Source organism: Notolepis coatsorum, assembly GCF_963971535.1.
Source record: "Notolepis coatsorum genome assembly, chromosome: 11".
In the NCBI taxonomy this organism is placed as follows: domain Eukaryota; kingdom Metazoa; phylum Chordata; class Actinopteri; order Aulopiformes; family Paralepididae; genus Notolepis; species Notolepis coatsorum.
The window spans coordinates 103,242,599-103,257,683 of record NC_140175.1 but is presented as its reverse complement, the minus strand read 5'-3'; positions in this window follow the sequence as shown (position 1 = coordinate 103,257,683).

Here is a 15,085-nt window from a genome sequence, read left to right as displayed (position 1 = left end):
ACCCTCCTCCACCCTCCTCCACCCTCATCCACCCTCCTCCCTCCTCTCCCCTCCTCCTCCCTCCTCTCCCCTCCTCCACCCTCCTCCTCCCTCCTCTCCCCTCCTCCACCCTCCTCCACCCTCCTCCACCCTCCTCTCCCCTCCTCCACCCTCCTACTCCCTCCTCTCCCCTCCTCCACCCTCCTCCACCCTCCTCTCCCCTCCTCCACCCTCCTCCACCCTCCTCCACCCTCATCCACCCTCCTCCACCCTCCTCCCTCCTCTCCCCTCCTCCACCCTCCTCTCCCCTCCTCCACCCTCCTCCACCCCCTCTCCCCTCCTCCACCCTCCTCCTCCCTCCTCTCCCCTCCTCCACCCTCCTCCTCCCTCCTCTCCCCTCCTCCACCCTCCTCTCCCCTCCTACTCCCTCCTCTCCCCTCCTCCACCCTCCTCCACCCCCTCTCCCCTCCTCTCCCCTCCTCCTCCCTCCTCTCCCCTCCTCCACCCTCCTCCACCCTCCTCCTCCCTCCTCTCCCCTCCTCCACCCTCCTCTCCCCTCCTCTCCCCTCCTCCACCCTCCTCTCCCCTCCTCCACCCTCCTCCTCCCTCCTCTCCCCTCCTCCACCCTCCTCTCCCCTCCTCCTCCCTCCATTCCCCTCCTCCACCCTCCTCTCCCCTCCTCCACCCTCCTCTCCCCTCCTCCTCCCTCCATTCCCCTCCTCCACCCTCCTCTACCCTCCTCCACCCTCCTCTCCCCTCCTCCACCCTCCTCTACCCTCCTCCACCCTCCTCTACCCTCCTCCACCCTCCTCTCCCCTCCTCCACCCTCCTCTCCCCTCCTCCTCCCTCCATTCCCCTCCTCCACCCTCCTCTACCCTCCTCCACCCTCCTCTCATTCCTCCGAATCCTCCCTTGTGGTTGTGGTTTAAAGTGGCTCGTTTCATCAGTGTCAGGGTGGAGGGTGTGTGTGTGTGTGAGTGTCAGGGTGGAGGGTGTGTGTGGGTGTGTGTCAGGGTGGAGGGTGTGTGTGTGGGTGTGGGTGTGGGTGTGTGTGGGGGGTAGGGCTGGGCGATATGACGATATTATATAAATATCGGGTACAGTTCATTAACGATACACTTTTAAAACGTATCGTGGATATCGTGATGTTTTGCCCAAGAGGATTGTGTCGCGTCAATCTGGTCCACAGGTTCAAACTTTTGAACAACGCCGCCCCCACACACACACACTACTGCATCAAAGTTACTACTTATGATTAACAAAGGCATTCGTTTTGTGGCATTAACGTTATATAGTTACACGTTCAATAACATCAGCGTATTTACCCAAACATAGCAACCTAGATAGATAGCAAGCATTACTCGGTTCATATCTCAGCCCGTGCTGTGTAAGTTGTGCCCATTCTGCGGTCTGTTAATAAAGTTTTCAATCAGACAGATGTATGGAAAGGCTTTTATTATAACATTCGTTGCAGTAAAATCATTATGCCTCGTTTAGTCATCCTGCGGAGCTAAAAGCTAAACGTCGGCGGCGGGGAGCTAACGTTGTTGATGTTATGTTATTGAGCTCTCGTCAAAATCAATGGCGGACAAAAGCGGAAGTAAAACATGAATACGCGCTTGCCGATTGGTGCTAAGAACAGCAGGGCGGGTGCAAGCGGTGTGACGTAATTGGCAGACTCGACTGTCAATAAAAATTATTCTGTTTGCCATCTGAATGAATTAATGAATGAAAACTTTATTAACAGATTGCAGAATGGGTACAATACAGTACAGCTCAATACAACAACAGTGGACTGGAGGATGAAGACCAGAAAAAGACTTTCGGCTTTTTTACATAAGGGTCCTCCATTTTCTATTCATCAAAACATTTAGAGACATACAAATATACAGTAGTTTCATAAAAATGCTAAAATGCTATTGATTGATTTAAAACTTTATTAACATATTGCAGAATGGGTACAGTACAGCTCAATACATACAATTGTTAAGGGGATGCAGACCAGAGAAAGACTTTCGTCTTGTTTACATCAGGGTCCCCCATTTTCAATTCATCATATTTCATATCTAAATCATATAATATCTCATTGCTAAATATATGCAATATATAATCTAATAATCCAATAATCTAAATCTAATATATAATATAAAAATGCTAAATGCATGGGTATTTTATTTTGTCTTTAATGTTAGCTTGCAAACTCAAATACTGTCTTGGTAAGCCTCATAATGAATTGTTTGGGGGAAAAAAGAAAAACATCGTGATGTGTATCGTGTATCGCCGAAAGGTCAGAAAATATCGTGATATCATATTTAGGCCATATCGCCCAGCCCTAGTGGGGGGGATATTGTCTGTGCAGTTAGATGCAGTTGGTCTGATAGCACGTCCCATGGGCAGCTCTTGGCGTCTGGTAGAATTATACTATCCTCTTACATATAGTATGTTCTCTCCTACCCTGCGTGTGTACGTGTGTGTGTGTGTGTGTGTGTGTTTGTGTGTGTGTGTGTGTATGCCCGTGTGTGTGCGTGCACGTGTGTGTGTGCGTGTGCCCGTGTGTGCGTGCACGTGCGTGTGCGTGTCTGACAGCAGCAGCAGTCTCTGCGTCTCTCAGAGCTCCACAGGAAGTCCCAGCTCTGGAGAGGGATCGTGAACATCGCGCTCATCGAGGGTCGTGACCTCATCCCTATGGACTCCAACGGCCTCAGCGACCCCTACGTCAAGTTCCGACTGGGACATCAGAAGTACAGAAGCAAGGTACAGTAACCATGGGTTAAGGGTGAGGTTATGGGTAAGGTCTCGTAGCTATGTGCCATGGCTTACATCTTACTGATGGACTGTGATTTATGGTTTATACGGGAATTTTAACCGGTTGTTGTTAAAGTGGCGACAGTGGTTTAGGAGGTAGAATGGCCGTCTGGTGATCAGAAGGTTCCCGTCCTTGAGCAAGGCACTTAACCCCTAACTGCTCCTGGTGAGCAGGTTGCCACCTTGCACGGCCGCCTCCGCCGTGTTAATAGGTTGTAAAGCACTTTGGATGAAAGCGCTACTGTGCATAAATGCAGACCATTTGCCATTTAAAGGGATAGTTCAGTCAAACAATGACAGCTCTCGTTGCTGTCAAGTCATTAACGATTGGCAGTAACAAGAGCATGGTTTGTGTACGTGTGTGTGCCTGTGTGTGTGTGTGTGTGCGTGTGTGTGTGTGTGTGTGTGTGTGTGTGTGTGTGTGTGTGTGTGTGTGTGTGTGTGTGTGTGTGTGTGTGTGTGTGCGTGTGTGTGTGTGTGTGCGTGCGTGTGCGTGTGTGTGTGTGTGTGTGTGTGTAGACCATGCCAAAGACCCTGAGCCCACAGTGGAGGGAGCAGTTTGACCTGCACCTGTATGATGAGACAGGAGGAGTGCTGGAGATCACAGTGTGGGACAGAGACACAGGAAGGAGAGATGACTTCATTGGACGGTCAGTAGGTCCTGTGTGCACAATCATGTGTGTGTTTTCTGTGTGTGTGAGTGCATGCGTGTGTGTGTGTGTGCGCGTGCGTGTGTGTGTCTGTGCGCGTGTGTGTGTGTGTGTGTTTGTTTGTGTGTCTATCCCTGTGACAGTACATTTGAAAATGATGTAAAGATATGACCCCCTTTAACTCAATCCCCACCAACAATGTTTATATACGCGTTTGGCCGACAACCGTTGAACGTCAACCACGTATATATACGTTATTTTATAGTTTTTCCTTTTTTTCAATATTTGTATTAATTCATCCGGGGACCTCGGTGTTACCATAGGGAATGAGTCTGAGACCGCCAAAGTGCAATACCGGCCACATCCAGCTAGACGCCGGTATCGAGCACCCTTTGAAACCTTGTATCTTGGCCTGTGTAACGGCCAAATGTCTCCGGTCTCACTTTTCCTTGTCGGGCGAATGGAGCGGTTCTCCCGGTTCCATTGAGGCGCGTCAAATATCCCCGATCCATATGTTGTGGTGGGTTATGCCGTGGACCAAATGGACATCGGATGCACCAAATGGCGATCAAACAATTGGAATATTATTTTTGCAATACTCCCGATCACAGGTAAGGACAGGCATTAAAGCATTCCGTCTTGAGACGGATTTCCGTCAATTTGATTCGGAGTCGTGACGGATAATATGATTTGTAGACGGAACAACATAAATACCCGCCAAGCGCCAATGGCGGGCAGGTTTTAGGTTTGGCGAGTGACATTTGCGAGGTCTGAGAGGTCTGTCCGCCACATGGTGGGTAACGCATTCACATCATTAGGCTATGTCAGAAAACACATGTGCACAAATCCTGCATTAGGCCTACTTTAGCGGACAAAACCCAAACAAAACTTATTTCTCACACGTTGATCTACCTCTGATACTCATCGGAGCCCATATGAGCGTGGAACCTTGAATGAATGAATGAAAACTTTATTTAACAGATTGCAGAATGGGTACAATACAGTACGGCTCAATACATACAATTGTTAAGGGGATGCAGACCTGAGAAAGACGTTTGTCTTGTTTACATCAGGGTCCCCCATTTTCAATTCATATAGACATTTATGACATACACAACATACATGACATTTATGGCATAGGGACATATAGGTATTTAGTACTGATACATTTGTGACATAGGCGGTATTCAAATATACAGTACTGTTACCCCTAGATCCTGACAGAGTATATACATATGATGGGGAGGGGACTGTACATTAGGAGGGGGTGGGTGGGTGGGAGGGAAATATACATACGGCGGGGAGGGAATATATACATGCGGTGGGGAGGAGACTGTCTATTAGGAGGTGGTGGGGGTTTTGGGCATTTACGGTGGCCAGTTTCGAATTGCAGCCTCCCGTAGGTGCTCTTTAAGAGCGGTTTTGAATGTGGGCAGGGATTCACATTCCTTTACAGCTTTGGGTAGGACGTTCCACATTGTTGTGGCATAATTGCGAAACGTGTTTAGTCCCTTGTTTGAGCCGAATCTGGGTTTAACATGATTTGTTGAGCTTCCTCTGGTGTAGTGGTTGTGGTATTCACTGACCTTTGGGAAGTATTTTGACATGTACATGGGCACCCCGGTCGTATAGTGTATCTTGTAGACCAGGCCCATTGCAAGTTGCTGTACTCTGTCGTCTACTCTAAGCCATCCTAGGTTGGCAAAGTGGGCAGGGGTGAGGTTGGTTCTGGGGTTCAGGTCAAGTAGTAGTCTGACCAGTTTGTTTTGTGATGTTTGTAATTTTGTTTTAAGCGCCTTTGAGGTGCTTTGGTACCATGAGGTGCACGCATAGTCATAGTACCCTTGAATGAGTGCTCCTGCCAGAGTCTTCAGGGTATTCTTGTTTACCAGAGAGGAGATCCGGTACATTTGATTTGAACCACCACGGCGGGTGTATTATACATTGAATGTATTATTATTATAATTATTATAACACATGAACAGATCAGTAGGGTGCATTTGATTTGAAGCACCACAGCGGGTGTATTATACATCGAATGTATTATTATTATTAAAACACAACACTCACCATAATGCAGGCAGCCCTGCCCTGGGCTTATTATTGTTTTTGCTTCGGTCCTCCAAAATCCATGCTCATGTTTGAAACATGTCAAATGTCCACTCGCGTTGAATGCCCACCCAATGTCCACCCAACTTGAACACAGTTGCTTGCTTCATTGCCTCGTGTTGCCATGTCAACACACGAGAGTCACCGGTTGAAGTTATCCTAAGACGTTTGTTTTGTTTTTGCAAACGTTCCTCGCATGATGGAATCCCAAACGCGGAAGTGAAAGTGAAATTCCATTGGTTCTCCCAGTCCACGTGACCATTTCTAGCATTTCAATTGGCTATAGTGACAGCCATAGATATGATGAATAGATATATACAGCTTCACAAAGACACTCTGGCGTCACGACGAGTGAATATTTCCTGCGCGTAAAATAAACATCATATTCTCAAAATAACCTGACGGGCCAGAAATGATTGCTGGCGGGCCCATTTCGGCCCGCGGGCCGCCTATTGCCGATTCCTGACATAGGGACATACATGACATACAGATACAGGTATATAGTACTGTTACATTTGTCACATATAGGATATGCAAATATACAGTACTGTTACCCAGAGATCCGAACAGTAAATATATACATATGATGAGGAGGAGACTGTACATTAGGAGGGGGTGGGTGGGTGGATCAGTCAGGAGATTTTTTTGCTTTAATCCCTGGGTAAGGACTATCTGACGTAAATTTGAGCTTGATCGTGCAATGCTTTCATACCGATCGGGCTGATAAGCTTTTTTAGTGTTCAATACGAATGCCGTTACTGCCAATCAAATAATCAGAAATTACCCCCCTCCCCCTTTCATGCATTCATGATGGAACATAATACCTATGATACATATTTGATTTGGGAATAATAGCGTGTACAGGCAAGAAACAACAACGTTTATAGTAGAATTGACGTATAAGCCTATTACTCAGCCTTTCAGACCACGCTATAACGATACTTATATTCACCACGGTATAACACAGGAACGTATGGATAGAAAAATGTATTATTTTTCACATGTTGAACGATAGATAGGTGATGTCAAATGGGCCATAGTATTGTATCCATAGCTATAATATAGAATATAGTTATAGCTCTACAAACAAGGTGACGCACTCCTATCTTTTAAAGCGTGGCAGTGCTAGACTAATTCCCGGCAGTCAATGAGTTAAAGGCCAGTGATCAGTGATCCAAACATAAACAAATGCATAGACCCACCACAAAATAAGAACATGTTTTGTGGCAATTCTAGGTGTAGGGGTGGCAGAATAAAACAACAGACAGACGAGTTGTGTTTCCCAAAATAATACGTTTCCTTTATTTTCTAAACAAACAAACATTTCACGGCTCTCCTCACTCTCTCTCTGACTTCAACTTAGACTGTCTGCCAGGCAGCTTCTCCGCTTACTGGTCTGTCTCCTCGCCCCTGATATGAGAGAGTGAGAGGGTGTCCTTGGGCCCTATTTTGTCCACCCTCCTCAACACGCGTAGTTGATCTTGATGGCCTTCTAGCGACAGGTGCGTCTGGAAGCGGAAGCCCAAATATGTGTTCTTATTTGACTCGGTGGCAATAGTGAGACCGAGGGAGAGTATATCTACAGTAGTTAAATTTACAGATCAAACTCTTCAGGAATGTATATGAATATACCCCACGTTTGATATGGTAAAAGCAAATCGTAGATTGGGCCTTTAGAGCAGGCCTTTATTAAACTGGCCTAATAACGGTATGATAATGTTGTTTCTAAGGTGCCAGCTGGACCTCTCCTCCCTGGCCAAGGAGCACACCCACCGCCTGGAGCTGCCGCTGGAGGAGGCGCGGGGCTCCGTGGTGCTGCTGGTCACCCTGACCGCCTCCTCTCATGTCTGCATCTCGGACCTGTCGGTCACGCCGCTGGACGACCCCCAGGAGCGCCGGGAGATCCTGAGCCGATACGTAAGAGGCGTTGCTTTTTTTTTTATTATCCTCTCTTTCTCCGATTTTTCTCTGTTTTTCTCCCTGTCCCAATTTAGTCGTTGTGCCAATTCCCCCCCTCCCCTGCCTGGTTGTTGTGCGCATATTCTGCTACTGGTCGGTACAAGGGAACCCTGAAGTCATCCGCACGCTTCCTCCGACACGCGCGGCGACAGCCAGTGACTCTTTTTTCACCTGGCAGCGAGGACTCTCATTGGTGAAGTGTAACGTGTGGGAGGTCACGCTGCCTTCATCAAGTCCTGCCTCCGCTGAGCAAGCGCCCAGACCTGACCTGTAGGCGTCGCTGTCCACAACGCCAGATTCCCACCCACGGCTTCCCTCCCCCTAACCCAGCCAAACGAGTTAGTATGACGATCAGCCCAAGCCTCAAGCAATGCTGACTCCGGGAGTCGAGACCGCAGCCTCTTGCATTGGTGACGAGCGCAATCTCCGCTACGCCACTTGAAGACGCGACTATCTTTAATATAGATGACCATATTAACCCGTTCACTGCCACACTACCAAATGGTTAACCCTTGCACTACCACACTGCAGAAGGTTAACCCTTTCACGACCACACTACAGAAGGTTAACCCTTTCACAGTGAAAGGGTTAACCGTATGTAGTGTGGTAGTGAAAGGGTTAACCTGCTGTAGTGTGGTAGTGAAAGGGTTAATGATAGTTATTACACACCTGGGGTAAGAAATACTTTATTTTTCTGTAGGTGGCTAATTGTCTTTAGAACCTTTTTTGTGACGATGTTTTGCTTTTTATTTGCAACCTTCAAGGGTGTTCAGTAACTTTCCTCTGAGCTCCTGTTAGCTGCTGCTGTTTAGCTAAATAGTTAGAACAGCGGTTCTCAATCTATGGGTCGCGACCCAAAGTGGGTTCGTGGGTAGGTGACATTGGCGCATTGGCAAGTACATTTTTTTAATAAATATATATAGTTCTGGCAACATATTTTGGCTAAATATGCCTATTTTTATAAATGTGTATTGACAACATAGTGCTGTAATAACATTTTCTAATAAATATGCATGATCAAGTTCAACAACGTGTGCTTTTATTTTGATATTCCTTAATTCCACATTGAAATTACGCGATACATTAAGTGTGGGGTCGCCAAAATAAATCCTAAATAAAATGGGGTTGTGGTATAAAAAAGTTTGAGAACCCCTGTGTTAGAACATTTTGCACCGATAGCATCGTGACCTTTCCTCCTACGTACCTGTCGATATGAAACTACAGCCTTTACTGTTATGATTCCCGTATCTAAATGTACTTCGGACATACGTCGGTGTCCAGCACCAAACCTATTAGTAGTACTGTATATGATAAACACATTCCACACAAAAGCTCCTCTTTCTGTTGCTCTCTGCCTCCTTCCAGCATCACCTGAAGTCCCTGTCCAACCTGAGAGACGTGGGCATCGTGCAGATCAAGGTGCTGCGGGCAGAGAGCCTGATGGCTGCCGACGTCACCGGTAAACAACCAACACTCAATCAATCAATCAATATAAAAATGTTTAAAATCGTACACTCGACACTGTACCACTCAACACTTTGATGAACATTGTTACTCAGCTGATAGAGTTGTACCCTTCCTGCTGACTTGTCATACAGAACTTGTATGTTGCGTTGGATAGAAGCGTCAGCTAAATGTAAATGTGAACACTACAGCCATCATCTCTCTCTTTCTCTCTCCATCCCATCCTGTTCCTCTTCTCTTCTCTCTTTCTCTCTCCATCCCATCCTGTTCCTCTTCTCTTCTCTCTCTCTCTCTCCATCCCATCCTGTTCTTCTCTCTCTCTCTCCATCCCATCCTGTTCTTCTTCTCTCTCTCTCCATCCCATCCTGTTCTTCTCTCTCTCTCCATCCCATCCTGTTCCTCTTCTCTCTCTCTCTCTCTCTCTCTCTCTCTCTCTCTCTCCATCCCATCCTGTTCCTCTTCTCTCTCTCTCTCTCTCTCTCTCTCTCTCTCTCTCTCTCCATCCCATCCTGTTCCTCTTCTCTCTCTCTCTCTCTCTCTCTCTCTCTCTCTCTCTCTCTCTCTCTCTCTCTCTCTCTCTCTCTCTCTCTCTCTCTCTCTCTCTCTCTCTCTCTCTCTCTCTCTCTCTCTCTCTCTCTCTCTCTCATTCTCTCTCTCTTTCTCTTTTTCTCTCTCTCGCTCTCTCTCTCCATCCCACCATGTTCCTCTTCTCTCTCTCCCCATCCCACCCTGTTCCTCTTCTCTCTCTCCCCATCCCATCCTGTTTCTCTCTCTCTCTTTCTCCATCCCATCCCATTCCTCTTCTCTCTCTCACTCTCTTTATCTATTCTTACCCGTCTATCCCCTTCATACCCTGGCATTTGCCCCCCCCCCCCCCCCCCCCCCCCCCATCACCTTATTCCACAATGTCAACAGTGGCTCAGGAGGTAGAGCAGTCGTCTGGTAATCAGAAGGTTCCTGGTTCAATTCCGTCTCCTCCCACGTTGAAGTGTTCTTGAGCAAGATGCTTAACCCCAACAAACCCTCCCCCACATTTCATGTCATGACACCCCTATACATTGTGTGTTCCTATGGCCCCCACCCCTTCCAGTTCTGTATGTATAAAGACATGGAAGATCCGGTGAGGGCTCCCTCTTCCCGTGGTGTCCTATAGCTAAACACCTTGTAGCACTTGTGTCACTAACAGTAACAGCTGTTCGCCACGGACCAGTTCTAGGTTCGAATGAGGAGAGGAGTAATATACACAATTAAAGGAGTAGTAGACCAAAGACAAGGTTATAACAGTGGCCGGTAGTTTATTAACAACAAGCGCGCTAGCTAGACAATTACAATACATACAGTGAGGTAAAGTGAAGTATCCCTTTTAGGTTTTTTCATTAACCACTCCTTCTTTCAGGAGGGTTAGTTCGATATCAGGTTCTAGGTTGATTGGATCAACACATTTGGTTCGGTTCAGACGTCTCTGAGGTTATCACTAGCTAAAAGCTAGATTTAAAGAAAATTTTAATTAAATTTAAAAGGACATTAGATGTATCCCTTTTTCGTGAGTAACTCATTATCTTTCTTCTGCAATTGCAGATCAGTAAACTCTATATCAGTTTATCGTTCAGTAAACTCTATATCAGTTTATCATTTCAATAGGTAAGTGTTTAAACATATTAATTTAAACCTTTAAGTGTGCAGGGAATGCAAGTACCTTATTAGGTGAAATTACCCTTTAAACTCTTCCTTTGCAGGTGTAATACGAACAAAGTACCAATAGAAATATTCAAGGTTATAGGAATGCAAATACCGTATCAGGTGAAATGACCCTTTAAACCATCTTTCTTTACTGGAGAACCAGCAGTGATTCAACTATAATCAATATGTTATCAGTGAGATTCAAGTATCTTACTGGGTACATTGACCCTTTAACTCGTCCTCTTTACAGGAGAACATCAGTAGTTCAGGTATCTTATTGGGTGCATTTACCCTTTAACTCTCCCTTCTTATAGGAGAAATATCAGTGGTTCAAGTATCTTACTGGGTGCATTTACCCTTTAACTCTCCCTTCTTATAGGAGAAATATCAGTGGTTTAAGTATCTTACTGGGTGCATTTACCCTTTAACTCTCCCTTCTTATAGGAGAAATATCAGTGGTTCAAGTATCTTACTGGGCGCATTTACCCTTTAACTCTCCCTTCTTATAGGAGAAATATCAGTGGTTCAAGTATCTTACTGGGTGCATTTACCCTTTAACTCTCCCTTCTTATAGGAGAAATATCAGTGGTTCAAGTATCTTACTGGGCGCATTTACCCTTTAACTCTCCCTTCTTATAGGAGAAATATCAGTGGTTCAAGTATCTTACTGGGCGCATTTACCCTTTAACTCTCCCTTCTTATAGGAGAAATATCAGTGGTTCAAGTATCTTACTGGGCGCATTTACCCTTTAACTCTCCCTTCTTATAGGAGAAATATCAGTGGTTCAAGTAACTTACTGGGCGCATTTACCCTTTAACTCTCCCTTCTTATAGGAGAAATATCAGTGGTTCAAGTATCTTACTGGGTGCATTTACCCTTTAACTCTCCCTTCTTATAGGAGAAATATCAGTGGTTCAAGTAACTTACTGGGCGCATTTACCCTTTAACTCTCCCTTCTTATAGGAGAAATATCAGTGGTTCAAGTAACTTACTGGGCGCATTTACCCTTTAACTCTCCCTTCTTATAGGAGAAATATCAGTGGTTCAAGTATCTTACTGGGTGCATTTACCCTTTAACTCTCCCTTCTTATAGGAGAAATATCAGTGGTTCAAATATCTTACTGGGTGCATTTACACTTTAACTCTCCCTTCTTATAGGAGAAATATCAGTGGTTCAAGTATCTTACTGGGCGCATTTACCCCTTAACTCTCCCTTCTAATAGGAGAAATATCAGTACCATACAATGTGCATCAATCAAATACAAAATACAATATCAAAATACAAAAGGTGAAACGGGGTCGAAGCCCTTGGAAGTCCTTGTGTTCTCGTTCAATCAGTTTGTGTCATAGAAAAGGATATGATGGTCCTTGGAAGTTCTTGTGGCTCAAGTTCAATTAGTTCGTTAATTCCTGATCCCCTTCCTCACTGGGAATGAGGAAGGTAATTTCACAATCCTACCAGGCTGTTGAGGCAACAGGGGTAATCAGATCAGGCCGGCATAGCCTTGATCTAGAGCTGAGGTTCAGTGGGTTGGCTCGCCATCTTGTGTCGGTCCGGCACACTGCCTCGTCCCGCGTGGGCACACGTGGTGAATGGTGGTCGGCCGGGACTCCTGGGAACTGCTCCCGGGGGTGGAACGGGGTGCTAGAAAAACCTGGCCAAACCTGCTTCCGGAAATGGTATGCTCTTTAACTGCAACAACTTGTTCGGTTTTGTAACTGGGGGAATCTTTTATGACTGTTTGATAACTATTTCGTGGTGCTAATTCATTTCAGTATCCAGCAGCATTCAGCTGCGTCAGTCTCCGCCAATCTGTAATCTCATCTGCCGTATGGCAAGGCTCACTTGCCGTAAGGCAAGGCGTGGCTGTCGTGACACCTATCTCGCGTCATGAGGTAATTTAAAGGGCAGTGAGGCAATTCAAAGGATTTGGTCAAAACGTTGCTAATCTCATATGAATATACATATGACCCAATAACATTAACTATTTATGTTCTTACACAATAGCATTAACTATTTATGTTCTTATTCAATGGCATTAACTATTTATGTTCCTATAACTAAATAGTTATGAATCTGAAACCTGGGTTACAACCTCATTGAGAGTCATCCAGCCTAACTCTGACTATTTTGTATTGATACTTTGATTGAGTTAATAAATCGTATTAACCAGGTCTCTTTGGACTGAGTAAGTTATTAGCGTCCTCTATTTTCCACCACAGTGGGAATGTAAGTTGTAAAGCGCTTTGGATAAAAGCTCTATATAAATGCAGTCCAATTACCATTTGCAACAGATACACACATGGCACAGGAGCCAAAGGGACAAATATACCTTAGACTGTGAATAAATGGACTGCGTATATATCCATTCACTCAGACATTCACACACCGACGGCACGCAAGGTGCTCAACCTGCTCATCGGGAGCAGTTAGGGGGTTAAGTGTCTTGCTCAAGGACACTTCGACACGCTGCCCGACGGGAGCCGGGAGGAGCCAAGATCGAACCTGGGAACCTTCCGATTACCAGACGACCAGCTCTGACCACTGAGCCACACTCACCCTGTCGTACTGTGAGGCTTGTACTGGAAGAGTCTGCATCTCAGCAGCACCGATGTGACAGAGTCCAGTTCTTTGTGTAACGTCACGGTGACCAATTGCAGCCACTCTTATTGTCTGGGACCAAATACGGCCACGCCCCACTCCCAGTAAAAAGTGGGAATCTCTAGACTGGGTTTGGGGCAACGCTATATACTGAAGTGGCTCTCAAGGTGACGATTAGACCAGGGGTTCCCAAACTTTTCAGGCCGGGGCCCAGAAAATAAGGCGTCAGAGAGCCGCGGCCCAATGCACATCGTCTGGCTTTTTTATTTTTATTTTTTGCCAGGCGACCGATTTTTTAAGCCAAATATCACTTCAATCCTATTAAGTTAGTTCAAGTTAGTTATTCATTTATATGTGCTATTTATGAGAGGGCTAACTTGTTGCAAAATAATAATGATAATAATAATAGCCTCATTAAAATACTATTGTTGCTTCGGTTGTTTTCAGCATTTTATGTGCATAATCTGTTATTTAGTTTGAAATGTTCGTTGAAATAAGTAGATTTTTCGTTTTTGTTTATTTATTAAGTTAATATAAAACCATATAGTCACATTTTAGAATACAATAGAATAGAATTTTAGAATACAACTAGAAACACTGTCCTGGCCTGCTTCTAAGTTCAGTGGCCTGACAAAAAAAAAAAAAAATTATTTTTTTTTTATTTTTTTTAAATCATCTCGCGGCCCACCCGTGGCTGCTCGCGGCCCACCTTTGGGTCGCGACCCCGACTTTGGGAACCACTGGATTAGACAACACTTTCTGTTGTCAGTAGATGGCAGCATTGGTTTAAAATTAAAAGGTGAAAATGTTGAAAACTACAACACTGCATTTCCCAAGAGCGTTAGCACAGGTCGCAGGTCACTGGGATGTGTCTATATTCTTCGACGTGATCTGAACAGCGGTAAACTATTACTGCAACCTGGTATAGCGACCGTGAATGGTAAACTAATCATCTTAACAGAAGTGCTGGTAGCGTTACATATGTTGTCTAAAGGGGGACATATGGTACAATTTAAGATTCTAATGATAATCGGCATATAAAGGACAACATAGAGCATCGTTAATTTGTAAGAAACCTCAATGAAAACGGCGCAGGGTGCTATTGTTATGAAAATGTGATAGAATCCTATAAAAATGTGGACGCATTTGGTTTACGTTCCGTTACTTGGTGAATGAGGTGGATTCAGATTCAGTCTTCTATCCATCCCGTCACACCACCTAGTAGATTCCAGATTCCAGATAGTTTATTGTCATGTGCACAGTTAAACAGACAGTTTGCCATACAATGAAAACCTTACTTTGCTACAAATAGATACATATAATATATACAAGGCACAGTGAGTTACATTGCACATTCCCATTCAGTGTTTACAATATACTGTAAATGGCGGTGACAGTGGGTCACAGCAGCAGTTAAAAAGTGTCTTTAGTGATCATCGTTCGGGGGTAGGGCTGACCTCGACTAAGGATTTGTATAGTCGACTTTGATTGGCCGAAATTTGCAGATAGTTGACTGATGCCAAACAAATTTCTATTAAAATAAATTTATAATTTTGGGCTGTGGGGGTGCTTAATGTCTGAAGGAGTCGACTGAAGGCTTCTTGTCCTCTGCGAAAGCATGCAATTGGTCCACTGATGGATACATCTTGATATTTGTCTACTCTAGTGTGTTCATTAGATGGGTGAAATCCTCTTTCAGTGCCTTTGTGCCCGTTTTCTTAGGCAGTTAGCCTCTGGTATGCGCACCATTAGCGTTAGCCACGCTTCTAGGCCTCTTTTCTTTTGGAAAGAATGATACAAAAAAAGCTGGCATTCACAAGCATGATGGCCTGTGGG